Here is a 13,120-nt window from a genome sequence, read left to right on the forward strand (position 1 = left end):
GGGGCTGCGGGGGCAGGGGCCCGGCTAGGGGCAGGAGCAGGGAAAGGGGCAGGGGCTGGCGGGGGGCGGGTATGGGCAGGAGCACCTACGCGGGGGTCGTCGTAGGTGGGGGCCGCGCTGGCGGTGGGGGAGGTCGCAAAGGCGGCCACAAGTGGGCGGGGTCCCTGCGGGTGGGGTCGCGTTACTGGTGCGCGAGCCTCGCGGGTGGGTTGGAGGACTCTGGTTGGGGGCTTTAGAGATGACCGGAGCGCCACGGGTGGGGGCAGGGACAGCGTCCGGGGGAGGGGAGTCCACATTGGGGCGAGATCACATCGTTTGCGGGGCGCTCCAGGACGGGGCGGAATGGAACACTGGGAGCATCTCCCGGGAGGCCAAGGGAGACTGTGAGTGGGCGCGAACGCTGGGGCGGGTGGAAACCCCGCATTTGCGGGGAGCGCCGATGGCGGGGCGGGGTGGAATTGGGGCGCGAAGACCCCACCTGGACGCGGAGGCTCGCGACAGGCCCGGCAACTTCTGTTGCTGTCGGCGCCTAGCCCGAGCGCACGCACAACTTCTTGTTAACCGCAGGATTCCTCCTGGGGCTGCGCTGGGAGCACCGGGGCGCGGCTTCCTCGAACCCCGCCCCAAGTTTTCTCTGCAGCCTGAGGTCGGGAAGGTCACGCGGAGAGTGGATCCTTCAGGTCGTGGGAAAAGTTGAGCGCGGCGGGCTTAGCCATGACGAAACTGCGATTTCCCGGGCCCACGGGGACTGTGGCGCTCCTGGGCCACCAGCCCGACCCTATGGGAGAAGCAGCCTTGGGGTGGAGGAGGGTGTTTGGGCGCGACCCTCAGCGACGCCTGGGCTCGTGAAAATCAGAGTGGGCCAGGAGGAGGCGCAACAGGACTGGCCTGGCGGGGAGGCGGAACGACCCTTCCTCCCCACGGACACGCGCGCTGCTGTACGCTCTGTCGACCTCCGCTGACTTCACTGGCCAATGCCACGTGCTGAAATACGCACATGCAATGCGCTGTGCGGCTGTGCATCCACAGCTTAACAGCCTGGTGCCAGTTACCCTGCGATGGGAGAGGGGGCAGCCCCGACAAAAGCAAGGGCTCCTGGGACCCCGGTTCCTTCAGTGCCACTCCCACGAAGTAGGGCTCCCAAACGGCCCCACTGGAGGGCTTACCGGAGGATGGTCCTGCGCAGTGGGTGTTTGTTGAACAGATAAGAGACAACAAAAGAGACTAAGAAGAGGTTTGTTCTATGAACCGGGGAAAGTGAAGCAATCGCAAAGGAGAGTCTCGCCAAAGGGCAATCCTGGGGAAAACATGGAGAGGCATGGATTTTTCTTGGATGTGTACCTCATCCTGGGGCTCATCCCGCTGAGCATCAAATATTCATTGTAAAAGAGGAAAAAAAAATATGCTGCGGACAATGCTGGATGGTCTGTTCTCTCCCTTGGCCAGAATGAACGGGGAAATTCCTAACCCCTCGTGGTCCTCAGATTCACCTGTCCTATGCACACCCCCACGAAACCACTGAAGTCCAGTTTCTGGGAAAGCAGCCAGGGAATGTGTATTTTTAAACAAGTCACCTAGGTTACTCTGATGAATGCAAAGTCGGAGAGCGCTGCTCTCATGCGCTGAGCCTGAGCATTATTCTATTAATAAGAAAGGAGAGGAGAATCCTGGGTGTCTTAAGGTGGCAGTTGAGTGGCCTTTGCCTTCTGGCGGGCAGAAGAGCAGACCGAGGCTCTAAGTACCTGCACCCACCGCTGGGCTCAGGATCCGTGCTGGAGAATAGAAGGGCTAATTTAATTATTCATGCCTTTTTAGAGCATATTACATGTGGAGAAGGTGGGGCACACTGAATTGTATTTTAGCCAAATACCCCTTATCTCCTTATACAATTGATATTTTTATATTCAACATTAGGGGATTGGTCATTTGTCTTCAAATTGTCTATAATACAGAAAACGATAGACACAACCTAACAGTTCAAACACAATGACTTAAATAATTGATGGTAAAAATAGACGCTGTAATAATGTTTATTTGCTGTTACCGCTACGAAGATAAGTGTCTACTGACATGGAAATATGTTCAGGACATACAAATAAGTGAAAAGGCAGGCCTAGACACAGTGTGAGCCTGTGTGTGCGAGTGTGTGAGTGTGTGTGTGTGTCTGCATATATGTGTAAATGTTTCTGAACATTTTATTTCCTTTCTTTTGCTTAGTATAGGTAATGCCATTTTTTCTCTCCGATGAACAGGTATTGCTTAGGGAATAGAAATAGTTAATTAAAAACAATAAAATTTACAGTGTTAAGACCCCCAAGGTTACAGATTATGTTCAAAAGTTTGTCTGTATATAAGGGCTGGGGTCAGGGTGGTCACTGACGGTCCTCACACGTCTGTTCTCATGAGTTTGGCCCATTGCTCAGTCAGTCAGGGAAATAATATATTATATATACCTGTAGCTCAATGGAAAAGAATAGCTATGGCTCTTTTTTTTTTTTTTTTTTTTTTTTTTTTTTTTTTTGGCAAGTCATGTATTTTAATGGTGCTACAACTAGAGGTTTTTTTTTTTTTTTTTTTTTAATCTTTGGCCTTAGCAATTAATCTTCTAGTTCAACAGGAAGATATTGTCATGCGTGTCCCTGTGAAGAGACCACCAAAGAGGCTTTCTGTGAGCAACATGGCTGTTTATTTCACCTGGGCGCAGGTGGCCGAAAAGAGAGTCAGCAAAGGGAGATAAGGGTGGGACCGTTTTATAGGATTTGGGTAAGTAAAGGAAAATTACAGTCAAAGGGGGGTTGTTCTCTGGCGGGCAGGAGTGGGGGTCACAAGGTGCTCAGTGGGGGAGCTTTTTGAGCCAGGATGAGCCAGGAAAAGGAATTTCACAAGATAATATCATCCCTGAAGGCAAGCACCGGCCATTTTCACTTCTTTTGTGGTGGAATGTCATTGGTTAAGGCGCGGCATTGCATTTGGACTTCTTTTGTGATTCTTCAGTTTGTTCAGGCCACCTGGGCGTATACATGCAAGTCACAGGGGATGCCATAGCTTGGCTTGGGCTCAGAGGCCTGACAGATATTACATGCTGTGCTGACCCTACAGCTTCCCCCCAGTAGGACCTGAGGTGTGTGTTTGTTCTTTATTGTCCCTTGACAGGTTAGTCCAAACTGTGGCCCACACCAGCACACAGTTATATGACAGGAGTGTTTACTCCTTGGGCCAGGAGTTCAGGCAGGCTTCACTGGGCCCTCTGCCCCAGGGGCTCTCTTCGGCGGCAGCAGGTGTCTGCAGAAATGATGCTACTATCCTTGATGAAGCATTGAGTTTCCTATGGAGGTGTAGGAATAGCACGATTTGGCTCACATCAAAATACTTTGCAGTGAAGCTGCACGGAAGAGGATTTTAGGCTTCCATTTGACGTTTCAGACAATGCCTGAGTGTTACAGGGCCCTCTTGCTTGTTAAAAAACACCAGATGAGAAAGGCTACTGGTTAATAAGGGAGACGTTTTACATTAGCACAGAGAGGGTGGCTTGAGATAAATTCAGTGTAACGTAGATGTGTTTGTAAGCTGTCAAAGGGACCATCTCTCTGCTGGCAACATGTGTTCTGGTATGGATTTTGTTCTGAAAAAGGATGACTGGCATTTGGTAGAATCATTCCAAAATTCACCTGGAAGGCATCCACATGGTGCCTTGTTTTCTCCTGACATTCTGGGCACCACGAGGAATTATTCTTGTCTTCAGCACTAGCAGGAGACTTTTCCTGAACACCTGCTCCTCTTTGGCATTGTGGGTGTGAAGGGGTCAGAGTGACCCTGTCTTCATGGAGCTTTCAGACACCAATAGGGACAGTGCGGCACGATGTCGGGCTCGGGTGGGATGGAGGCTTTCCCCAGAAAACAGCTGCCGATTCCAGGGCAGCCCTCGACCCTTCCTCCCTCTGTACCTCCACGTCATGTCTGAATTCAGGCTGTTCTATCATAGCGGGGGTGTCATGTTAACTGGAAGTGTGCTTTTGTTCTGGGCAGTAAATAAATTAATGGTACATTTGCCAAGGACAGCGAGATTTGATTTGAGGAATCCAGTGTGGAAAAGGAGAAGGGGCTTGGCTTGGTGGGGACATGTGTGATGGCAGCAGAAAGGAGCAGCCGTACAGGCTGGTGGGATGGAGGGGCCGCGCCTGCATTTCCATGGAGTCTGTCGATGTTTGTGCCACTAGACCTGAACCTCTGTCTCAACTTCTAAAACCTGCATGGTGAGGAAGCCCCTGATGGGCCTGAGTTGTTACTTCCGGTGGTCATTGCTGGGAAGGGCCCCGGACGCCTCTCCTGGCTGGTGACGGCCCCGGGCCTGGACACTGGGTTCGTCCTGAGCTCTGCGAGGACTTGGGCTCCACGCGCAGCAGGTACCCGCACATCCCTTTGGACGTGAGATGTTGGCGCTTGGCTTGGAAGCCATCGCGATCTGGGTGTGGTCAGGACTGGCTCATCCTTTGGGGAGAGAGCACCTGCCCGGGGGCTTCTCTGAGGTGCATAGCCCTGCAGTGCCCTCATAGGATGCCATGTCCTCTGGGCACTTCCTGCCATTCCCCTGGACCCTCAGGTGTGGGAGCCAAGTGTGGTGTGTCTGTCACGGGCAGGGGGGTGCTGAGGACACCACGTGCCTGCTCATGCGAAGACCCGAGGCGCTGCGTGGGCTCGTTTCTAGGGGTCCGTTGGCGTCTGGGGGCCTGTGGGTGTCTTTCCACTGGCAGGAAATAACGGGTGGCCCATGTTACCTTTTTTGTCTTTTTTTGCCAAAAAGCCCCAATGCCAATGTTGCTGTCCCGCTGTGGGAACCTCCCATCTCAGGCTCACTGGCCCTTCTGTTTCTGGGCTGTTGCAGTGTTGTGTTGGGATAACTCTGTTAACTTCGTTTGAATTTTCTTCCTGTTCCTTTGGAATAAGTGTTGATAGCTTGTGCTGCTTGTTCACCCCAGAGGTGAAGGTGTCTTTTAGGCCTGGCAGAGCACAGCGGTGCAGGGAGGTGCTGGGCCTCGGCCTCCCTTGTCGGCAGCCCTCACTGCACGTCTGCTCTTCACTCCTCGTGCACACGGCCGGGGTCACGGACTGCTCACTCTGCTGTTTGAGATCCTCTGAAAAGGTGGTGTTTACACTGAAGGGAGATTGGGGGTATGCAGCTGATTTTAAATAGTGGGAAATGGTAACAGAATGAGCAATGCCTAGCACTTAGTCTTAGGCTTGAGAAATTGTGTTTTAGAAGCAAGGTATCCCCAACTTCGGTTTTCTTCAAATTAAATCTTTTAAAGAGTCCACAAATATAGTTAAAGCCTAAAATTATGCAACAGAGGGCCTAGAGCCCAACCCACTGCCACCTCTGACTCCAAGACACCTCAGCAACTTGGTCCTCCTCCTCAGAGAACCCCCCTTCTGCTCCTCCCTCCATGCTCCTCTTCCTCCCCCGCCCTTTCCCTGGACAGCCCTCCCCTTCCCCCCCTTCCTAGGACAGCTTTCTTCCTCTTCTTCCCCCTGCCTGTCCTTGGGCAACCTCCTTGGAACTCCGGTTGAAATTCACTGGTCTGTGGGGCCACCCATTTGACAGACGAGCATGCTGAGGCCCAGGCACAAGTGACAGACTCAGACCCGCGCAGAGGCTGACCCAGAGGCCGTACCAACGGGTTGTCACTAATGTAAGAGAATCAATGATGCTGCTTCACTGATCTCCAGGGAAAGCAGGTCGATAACAGGTTGGAAAAGCCATCGTACACCTGTCAGCTTCATCTCTCCTGCCTGGAAGATGTAGGGAGAACCTGCCTTCAGTCCACCCTCATCCCATAACAGGACAGAGGACAAAGGGGCAGAGACCCAAGTCCTGTCAGTGCCCTCAGGAAACCCCCGTTTCCTCCTCATGGTGGAAGTGGAAACCATCCCGCTGGATGATCTTCCCGGGGAGACCCTCCACCCTGAAAGCAAGGAATCTGGTTTGAGCACACACACATTCTTGGTGCCATCACTTTCTGCAGCTGAACGCTGCGTACGTGGCCCATTAATCTTGCTAGTCCGGTGTTACTGGGTCCTGGGAGTTTCTGTGGGCTGAAGGCAACTGTTTACCATTGTGTTTAGAGAGAATAGAACTTTATTGTGTCAAAATCAGATGATAACCATTGCCATGTGTTTCCTTGGGTTGGTTGGGGCGGGGGATGCTCAAGCTTTTTCTGAGGGCTAAGTGCTTGTTTGAGACAGTCTCACTTTGTCACCCAGGCTGGAGTGCAGTGGTGCGATCTTGGCTCACTGCAACCTCCGCCTCCTGGGTTCAAGCAGTTCTCCCTGCCTCAGCCTCCCGAGTAGGTGGGATTAGATGTGTCATCCCCATCAAGCTACTACTGAGTTTCTTCACAGAATTGGAAAAAACTGCTTTAAAGTTCATATGGAACCAAAAAAGAGCCCGCATTGCCAAGACAATCCTAAGTCAAAAGAACAAAGCTGGAGGCATCATGCTGCCTGACTTCAAACTATACTACAAGGCTACAGTAACCAAAACAGCATGGTACTGGTACCAAAACAGAGATATAGACCAATGGAACAGAACAGAGTCCTCAGAAATAATACCACACATCTACAGCCATCTGATCTTTGACAAACCTGACAAAAACAAGAAATGGGGAAAGGATTCCCTATTTCATAACTGGTGCTGGGAAAATTGGCTAGCCATAAGTAGAAAGCTGAAACTGGATCCTTTCCTTACTCTTTATACGAAAATTAATTCAAGATGGATTAGAGACCTAAATGTTAGACCTACTACCATAAAAACCCTAGAAGAAAACCTAGGTAGTACCATTCAGGACATAGGCATGGGCAAAGACTTCATGTCTAAAACACCAAAAGCAATGGCAGCAAAAGCCGAAATTGACAAATGGGAGCTCATTAAACTAAAGAGCTTCTGCACAGCAAAAGAAACTACCATCAGAGTGAACAGGCAACCTACAGAATGGGAGAAAATTTTTGCAATCTACTCATCTGACAAAGGGCTAATATCTAGAACCTATAAAGAACTCAAATTTACAAGAAAAAAACAACCCCATCAAAAAGTGGGCAAAGGATATGAACAGACATTTCTCAAAAGAGGACATTCATACAGCCAACAGATACATGAAAAAATGTTCATCATCACTGGCCATCAGAGAAATGCAAATCCAAACCACAATGAGATACCATCTCACACCAGTTAGAATGGAGATCATTAAAAAGTCAGGAAACAACAGGTGCTGGAGAGGATGTGGAGAAATAGGAACACTTACACTGTTGGTGGGATTGTAAAGTAGTTAAACCATTATGGAAAACAGTATGGCGATTCCTCAAGGATCTAGAACTAGATGTACCATATGACCCAGCCATCCCATTACTGGGTATATACCCAAAGGATTATAAATCATGCTGCTATTAAGACACATGCACACGTATGTTTATGGCAGCACTATTCACAATAGCAAAGACTTGGAATCAACCCAAATGTCCATCAGTGACAGACTGGATTAAGAAAATGTGGCACATATACACCATGGCATACTTTGCAGCCATAAAAACATGAGTTTGTGTCCTTTGTAGGGACATGGATGTAGCTGGAAACCATCATTCTCAGCAAACTATCACAAGAACAGAAAACCAAACACCACATGTTCTCACTCATAGGTGGGAACTGAACAATGACATCACTTGGACTTGGGAAGGGGAACATCACACACTGGGGCCTATCCTGGGGAGGGCGGCTGGGGGAGGGATTGCATTGGGAGTTATATCTGATGTAAATGATGGATGCAGCACAACATGGCAGTAGTATACATATGTAACAAACCTGCACGTTATGCACCTGTACCCTAGAACTTAAAGTATAATAGTTTACAAAAATGACTGGCTCTAAAGCTGGGCCTTTGTTCATAAAGATTCTGCTGTTTCAAGAGGGCCACTTGTAGACTCATGCAGCCCCAGGTCCAACACCCAGAGTCAGTACAGAATTCCTGCGCTAAAACATGCCCTGTGAAGTTGAACAGGCTTCACGAGCTGCTTCTGTAAGGCTCAGGCCTGAGAGGTCCCGACCTCCACCCTCCTACCTGGCATGATCTGGGTCCGTGTAGGGGACAGTTCGGATGCATTCACCCACAGAATTCACCAGGAAGGGCATCCGGAAGTGAGTGTTCATCTGCCAGGGCTTGAAGGTGGGTTCCTGAGGGACAAGGTGTGGGCAGAGGCAGCTGTTCTACTTTTATTTTGGCCTTTCTCTCTGTGTTTTCTGTAACTACTGCTGTGTAGAACCTCTGAGTTTTAGGTAGAGAATCTTGCCCACCCAGAGGTCACCCACCCCAGAGAGCCTCCATTTCGGTCCCCCCGGGCTGGTCCTGCCTGTGCTCTGCTTGGTGTGAATGTTGAGTGTGACAGATCCACACGGCTGCTTGACCCTGCATCTCCTTCCTTCTTGCTGAGGCCAGTTTTGTTCTCTCTTTCTCCACCTGAACAGCACTTGAAGCCAAGATGAAGGATGAGAAGTGGTTGCTAAGAAGGATCCTCCTGCAGCGAATTCGCTGTGAGGAGGTTGCACTGGCCCAGCCTGTCCTTTCCTTCTCAAAGCTCATTCCAGAGGTCGGCCAGGGGCAGCCCGTACCTGCCTGCTCTTGTGGCCCGTGAATCAAGAATGGATTTCACATTTCCAAATGGTTGAACAAATAACACTTCATGACACTGAGAAGTTTCCATGTCCATAAGTTTGATGGGGGTGCAGTCATGCCCAACTCTTCAGGGGCCACCTGCAGAAAGCTGCTGTCATGTAGCCAGGGCAGAGTTATATCCTTGAGGCAAGGATCAGTTGACAAAGCTGAAAATACTGACTCCTGGCTCTTTAGGGAAAGTTTCCAGTCCCTGGTTTAAGGGCTGTGTGACAGGACCCCAGGATCTTGGTCCGATTGCTCCTCACTCAGGGTCTGCTGTGGCCCTGAGTCATTCTCTTCTTCTAGGTTTTACGATTCATATCACAGGCGGGGTGATTACCCCTTGTTGTATTGGATGGAATCTCATCCTCTTCCAACCTGTATCTTTACAAGATCCCATGGGGCCTGTAAATCCCTTCAATATTGGTACTAATATCTTCTCCTTTCCTAGATATAAGAAACAATAGCACAGGAGGGGTGTACACCCCTCGCAGTACTGGTAGTAGTATCACCTCTCCCCTGTGGTTAAGGACAAAATCCCAGGGTGGCTGTAATGTTCCTACTTTATTGGGAGTAGTATCATCCTCTCTTCCCTAGGATATTAAGAACAGTATCACAGGAGGGGTGTACAGCCACAGCCTGCGTTATTGGGAGCAATAGCAACTTCTCCCCCTCTTGATATAAGGAACAATATCCCAGGGTGGGTGTACATCCCCTGCGATAATGGGCGTATTCTCATAGTCTCCCAACATGGATATTGGGCATAGTGTCACAGGGGGGTGTATGCCTTCTTCGATATTGGGAGCAATATCATCCTCTCCCCTCAGGATTGTAGGCAAAATACCGAAGGGGTTTTACAACTCGTGCGATATGGGCAGTAATACCATCCTCTCCCCACCTAGATGTTAGGAACTGTATCACAGGCGGCTGTACACTTCTTGCGATATTGGGAGTCATATCGTCCTCTCCCATCATGGATATTAAGAACAATATTACAAAGGAGGTGTACAACCCCTGCCATATTGAGAGAAATATTATGCTCTCCCCTTCGGGATATTAGGAAAAATATCGCAGGAGTTGTGTACACCCCCTGCAATATTGGAAGTAATATCATCCTGTCCCCTTGAATATAAGAAACAGTATCACAGGAGGATGCACACGCCCTGTGATATTGGGAATCATACCATTTTCTGTCCCTCTGGATATTCGGAACAATATTACAGTGGGTGTTTACACCCCCTGCGATATTACTAGTATCGTCTCCCTCCCAGGATATAGGGAAGAATATCACAAGGGGCTATACACCCCCTGCAATATTGGGAGTAATATCTTCCTCTCCCCCGCTGGCTATTAGGAACAATGTCACAGAAGGGGTGTACACCCCCTGCTCTATTGGGAGTGATATCGTCCTCTCTGTGCCTGGATATAAGGAACTGTATCACTAGGGAGTGTTCACCTCCTGCAATATTGAGACATATCCTCTCGCCCCCTGGATATTAGGAATCATATCACGGGGGTGGTGTACACCCCCTGCAAAATCAGAAGAAATATCCTCTCCACCTTTGGATATTAGGGACAATATCATGGGGGAGGTCTACGCCCCCTGCGTTACTGGGAGTCATATCCTCCCCCAATCCAGGTGCAACGAACAACATGACCGAGGGGATGTGTACCCACTGCGATAGTTTCAATGTTATCCTCTATCTCCTGGCATTAGGAATAACATCATAGAGGGGTGTACACTTTCTTCGATATTGGGAGTAGTATCTTCTCCCTGCCAGATATCAGGAGCAAATCTATTAATATAAAATTAATAGTAATCGATATTAATCACAATATAGTAAGAATTACTGCTCAAAAATGTTAGTATTAATACTAATATCACTATTAATAAAATATATCAGCAATTAATGTTACATCAATACTAAGATATTGTAATAAAATATTAATATTGTTAAATGACATTAAGTGTGCATCATATATTTAAAATTATGTATAATGGTATCCTGTTTAATTGTATCATTATTAAAATTGACCATTGATGTTTAATAATTAATCATATTATGCCTAATACCAGAGGGGGTGTACTATTATAATAGTTTTAATATCAGTGCCACCCTGTGACACTGATGCTAAAATCTAAGGGGGAAGAGTATGACATGACTTCCAACATAGTAATGAATGGACAGCCACCTGGTGATATTGCTCCTAATATTCACAGAAGAAGCGTATGATATTACTCCCAATATCACAGGGAAGGTACAGCTCTTCTGGGATATTGTTCCTAGTATCCGGAGGAGGAGAGGAGAATAATTCCAGTATCACAGGCTGTGTTTACCCGCCATGAGATAGTTAATATCCTGGAAGGGAGAGGATGATATGACTCCCCCTGGAGCAGGAGGCGTACACCCAGTCTGGGATATTCTTAAAATCTCAAGGCCGAGAGGTTGATATTACTCCCAGTATCGTAGACACTGTGCACCCCCGTGTGATACTCTTCCTAATATCCAGAAGGGGAGAAGATGGTATTAATCCCCATATCGCAGGAGGTGAACACCCACTCTGATATCTTTCCGAATTTGCAGGGGCGGAGGATAATTTCATTCCCAATACTGTAGAAGATGTACACACCCCTCTGTGATATTGTCCTTAATATTCCAAGGCACAGATGATGTTACTCCCAATATCACAGAAAGTGTACACCCCCCAGTGATGTTCCCATGTTCCAGAAGGGAACAGGATATTACTCCCAATATCGCAGAGGTTATAAACACTCCCTTTGATATTGTTCCTAATATCCAGGTGGGGAGTGGATGATATCCCTCCCTATATGGCAGAGGGTGTATACCCGTCTTTGATACTGCTGGAAATGTCTAGGGGGGAGATGAAACTACAAAATTGTAAACACGCTGTGTGTCTACCATGGATCCTAATATCCAGGGAGGGCTAATACTCCCCAGGTCGCGGGGGGTGTCCACCGCGCCTGTCACATTGTTTCCTAAACCCAGGGAGAAGAGGATGATATCGCTACCAAAATTGAAGTGAACACGCCCGCTGTGATATGGCTCCTAATATCCACGTTGGGAGAGGATGATATTCCTCTCAATATCACAGGGGTTGTCCAACCCGCCTGAGATATTGTTCCTACTATCCAGAAGGAGAGAATGTCATTACTCCCAAAAGTGCAGGGGATGTCCCCCGCCATGTGATATTGTTCTCAAGAGCTAAAGGAAGATATTCTTTGCACTGCAGGGGGTGTTCAACAGTGATATTGTGAGGGGGGGGTGAGGCACCCCCCACGAGGTGGGGACTAATAGCCACCCCCTCTTCCCCCCTTGGCTATTAGGGGCCACCTCGCAGGGGGGTGAGACACTCCCTGCGAGGTGGGGACTAATAGCCACCCCCTCTCCCCTCCTTAGCTATTAGGAAACATGGTGGACTCACAGTCTGCTTACGATTTTGAGTAGTATCTCCCCCTCTGAAAATTATGAACTCTTTCCTAGACGGGTGTACACCCTCAGAGGATGTACACCCATCTGTATTGGAAGTTGTATCATCCTCTTCAATATTAAGAACAGTATCCCAGGATTGTATCTACTCCCTGCAATATTGGGTGTCACATCCTCCTCTCCCACCTGGAAATTAGAAAAAATATCACTGGGGGCATGTACACCTCCTGAGATATTTAAAGTAATATCCCTTTCCCTCCTGGATCATGGGAACAATATCTCTGGGGGGTGTACACTTTCTGCCATATACGTAATATCATCCCCTCTGCCTCGGAAAGTTATGAAGAACCATCTCACACGGGGGTGTACATCCCTTGCTGCGATATTGGGAATGTGATTTTCAAATATCTGCATCTTTGGAAACATATCAGAGTGAGTGGACCCCTCCTGCAGCATGGGGATTGATATCTCTTCTTCCTTTCTAGATATTAGAATATCACACGGGCGTTTGCACTTTCTTCCCTATCTGGAGTCATGTCATCCCCTCCTGTTTTGAATGGCAAGAACAGTATCTCAGGGGGATGCTGAGAAGTTAGGGGGCTGTCACCTGCCAGCTTAGTCCATGGGAACAGATGTGCTCTTCTATTTTCTTCTGAAAAGCTCCCTGTGATTTTAGAGTTGTGGCCATCTTCCATCCATCGGTGAATGTTACGTTTATAGAAACGCTACTCAAAGGCAGACGGTAGTTCTTAGACCAAGGCTCCTGGGGAAGCCTTTCCGATGCATAGGCATCAGGTCCCCGAGTGAAATGTCTGCCATCCGCCCTCCACGAGGACCCAAGCTCAGCGGGGAGAAAAACTGCAGAGAAATGCATCCGCCGCCTTCCCACCCACACACCAGTCCGGGCTGCAGCGCCCTCTCCTGGGATTCTGCAAAGCCTCTGCCTGGGCCTTAGCTCCCACCCCGGCACCCTGC

The sequence above is a fragment of the Chlorocebus sabaeus genome, chromosome 12, assembly GCF_047675955.1.
Source record: "Chlorocebus sabaeus isolate Y175 chromosome 12, mChlSab1.0.hap1, whole genome shotgun sequence".
Lineage (NCBI taxonomy): Eukaryota > Metazoa > Chordata > Mammalia > Primates > Cercopithecidae > Chlorocebus > Chlorocebus sabaeus.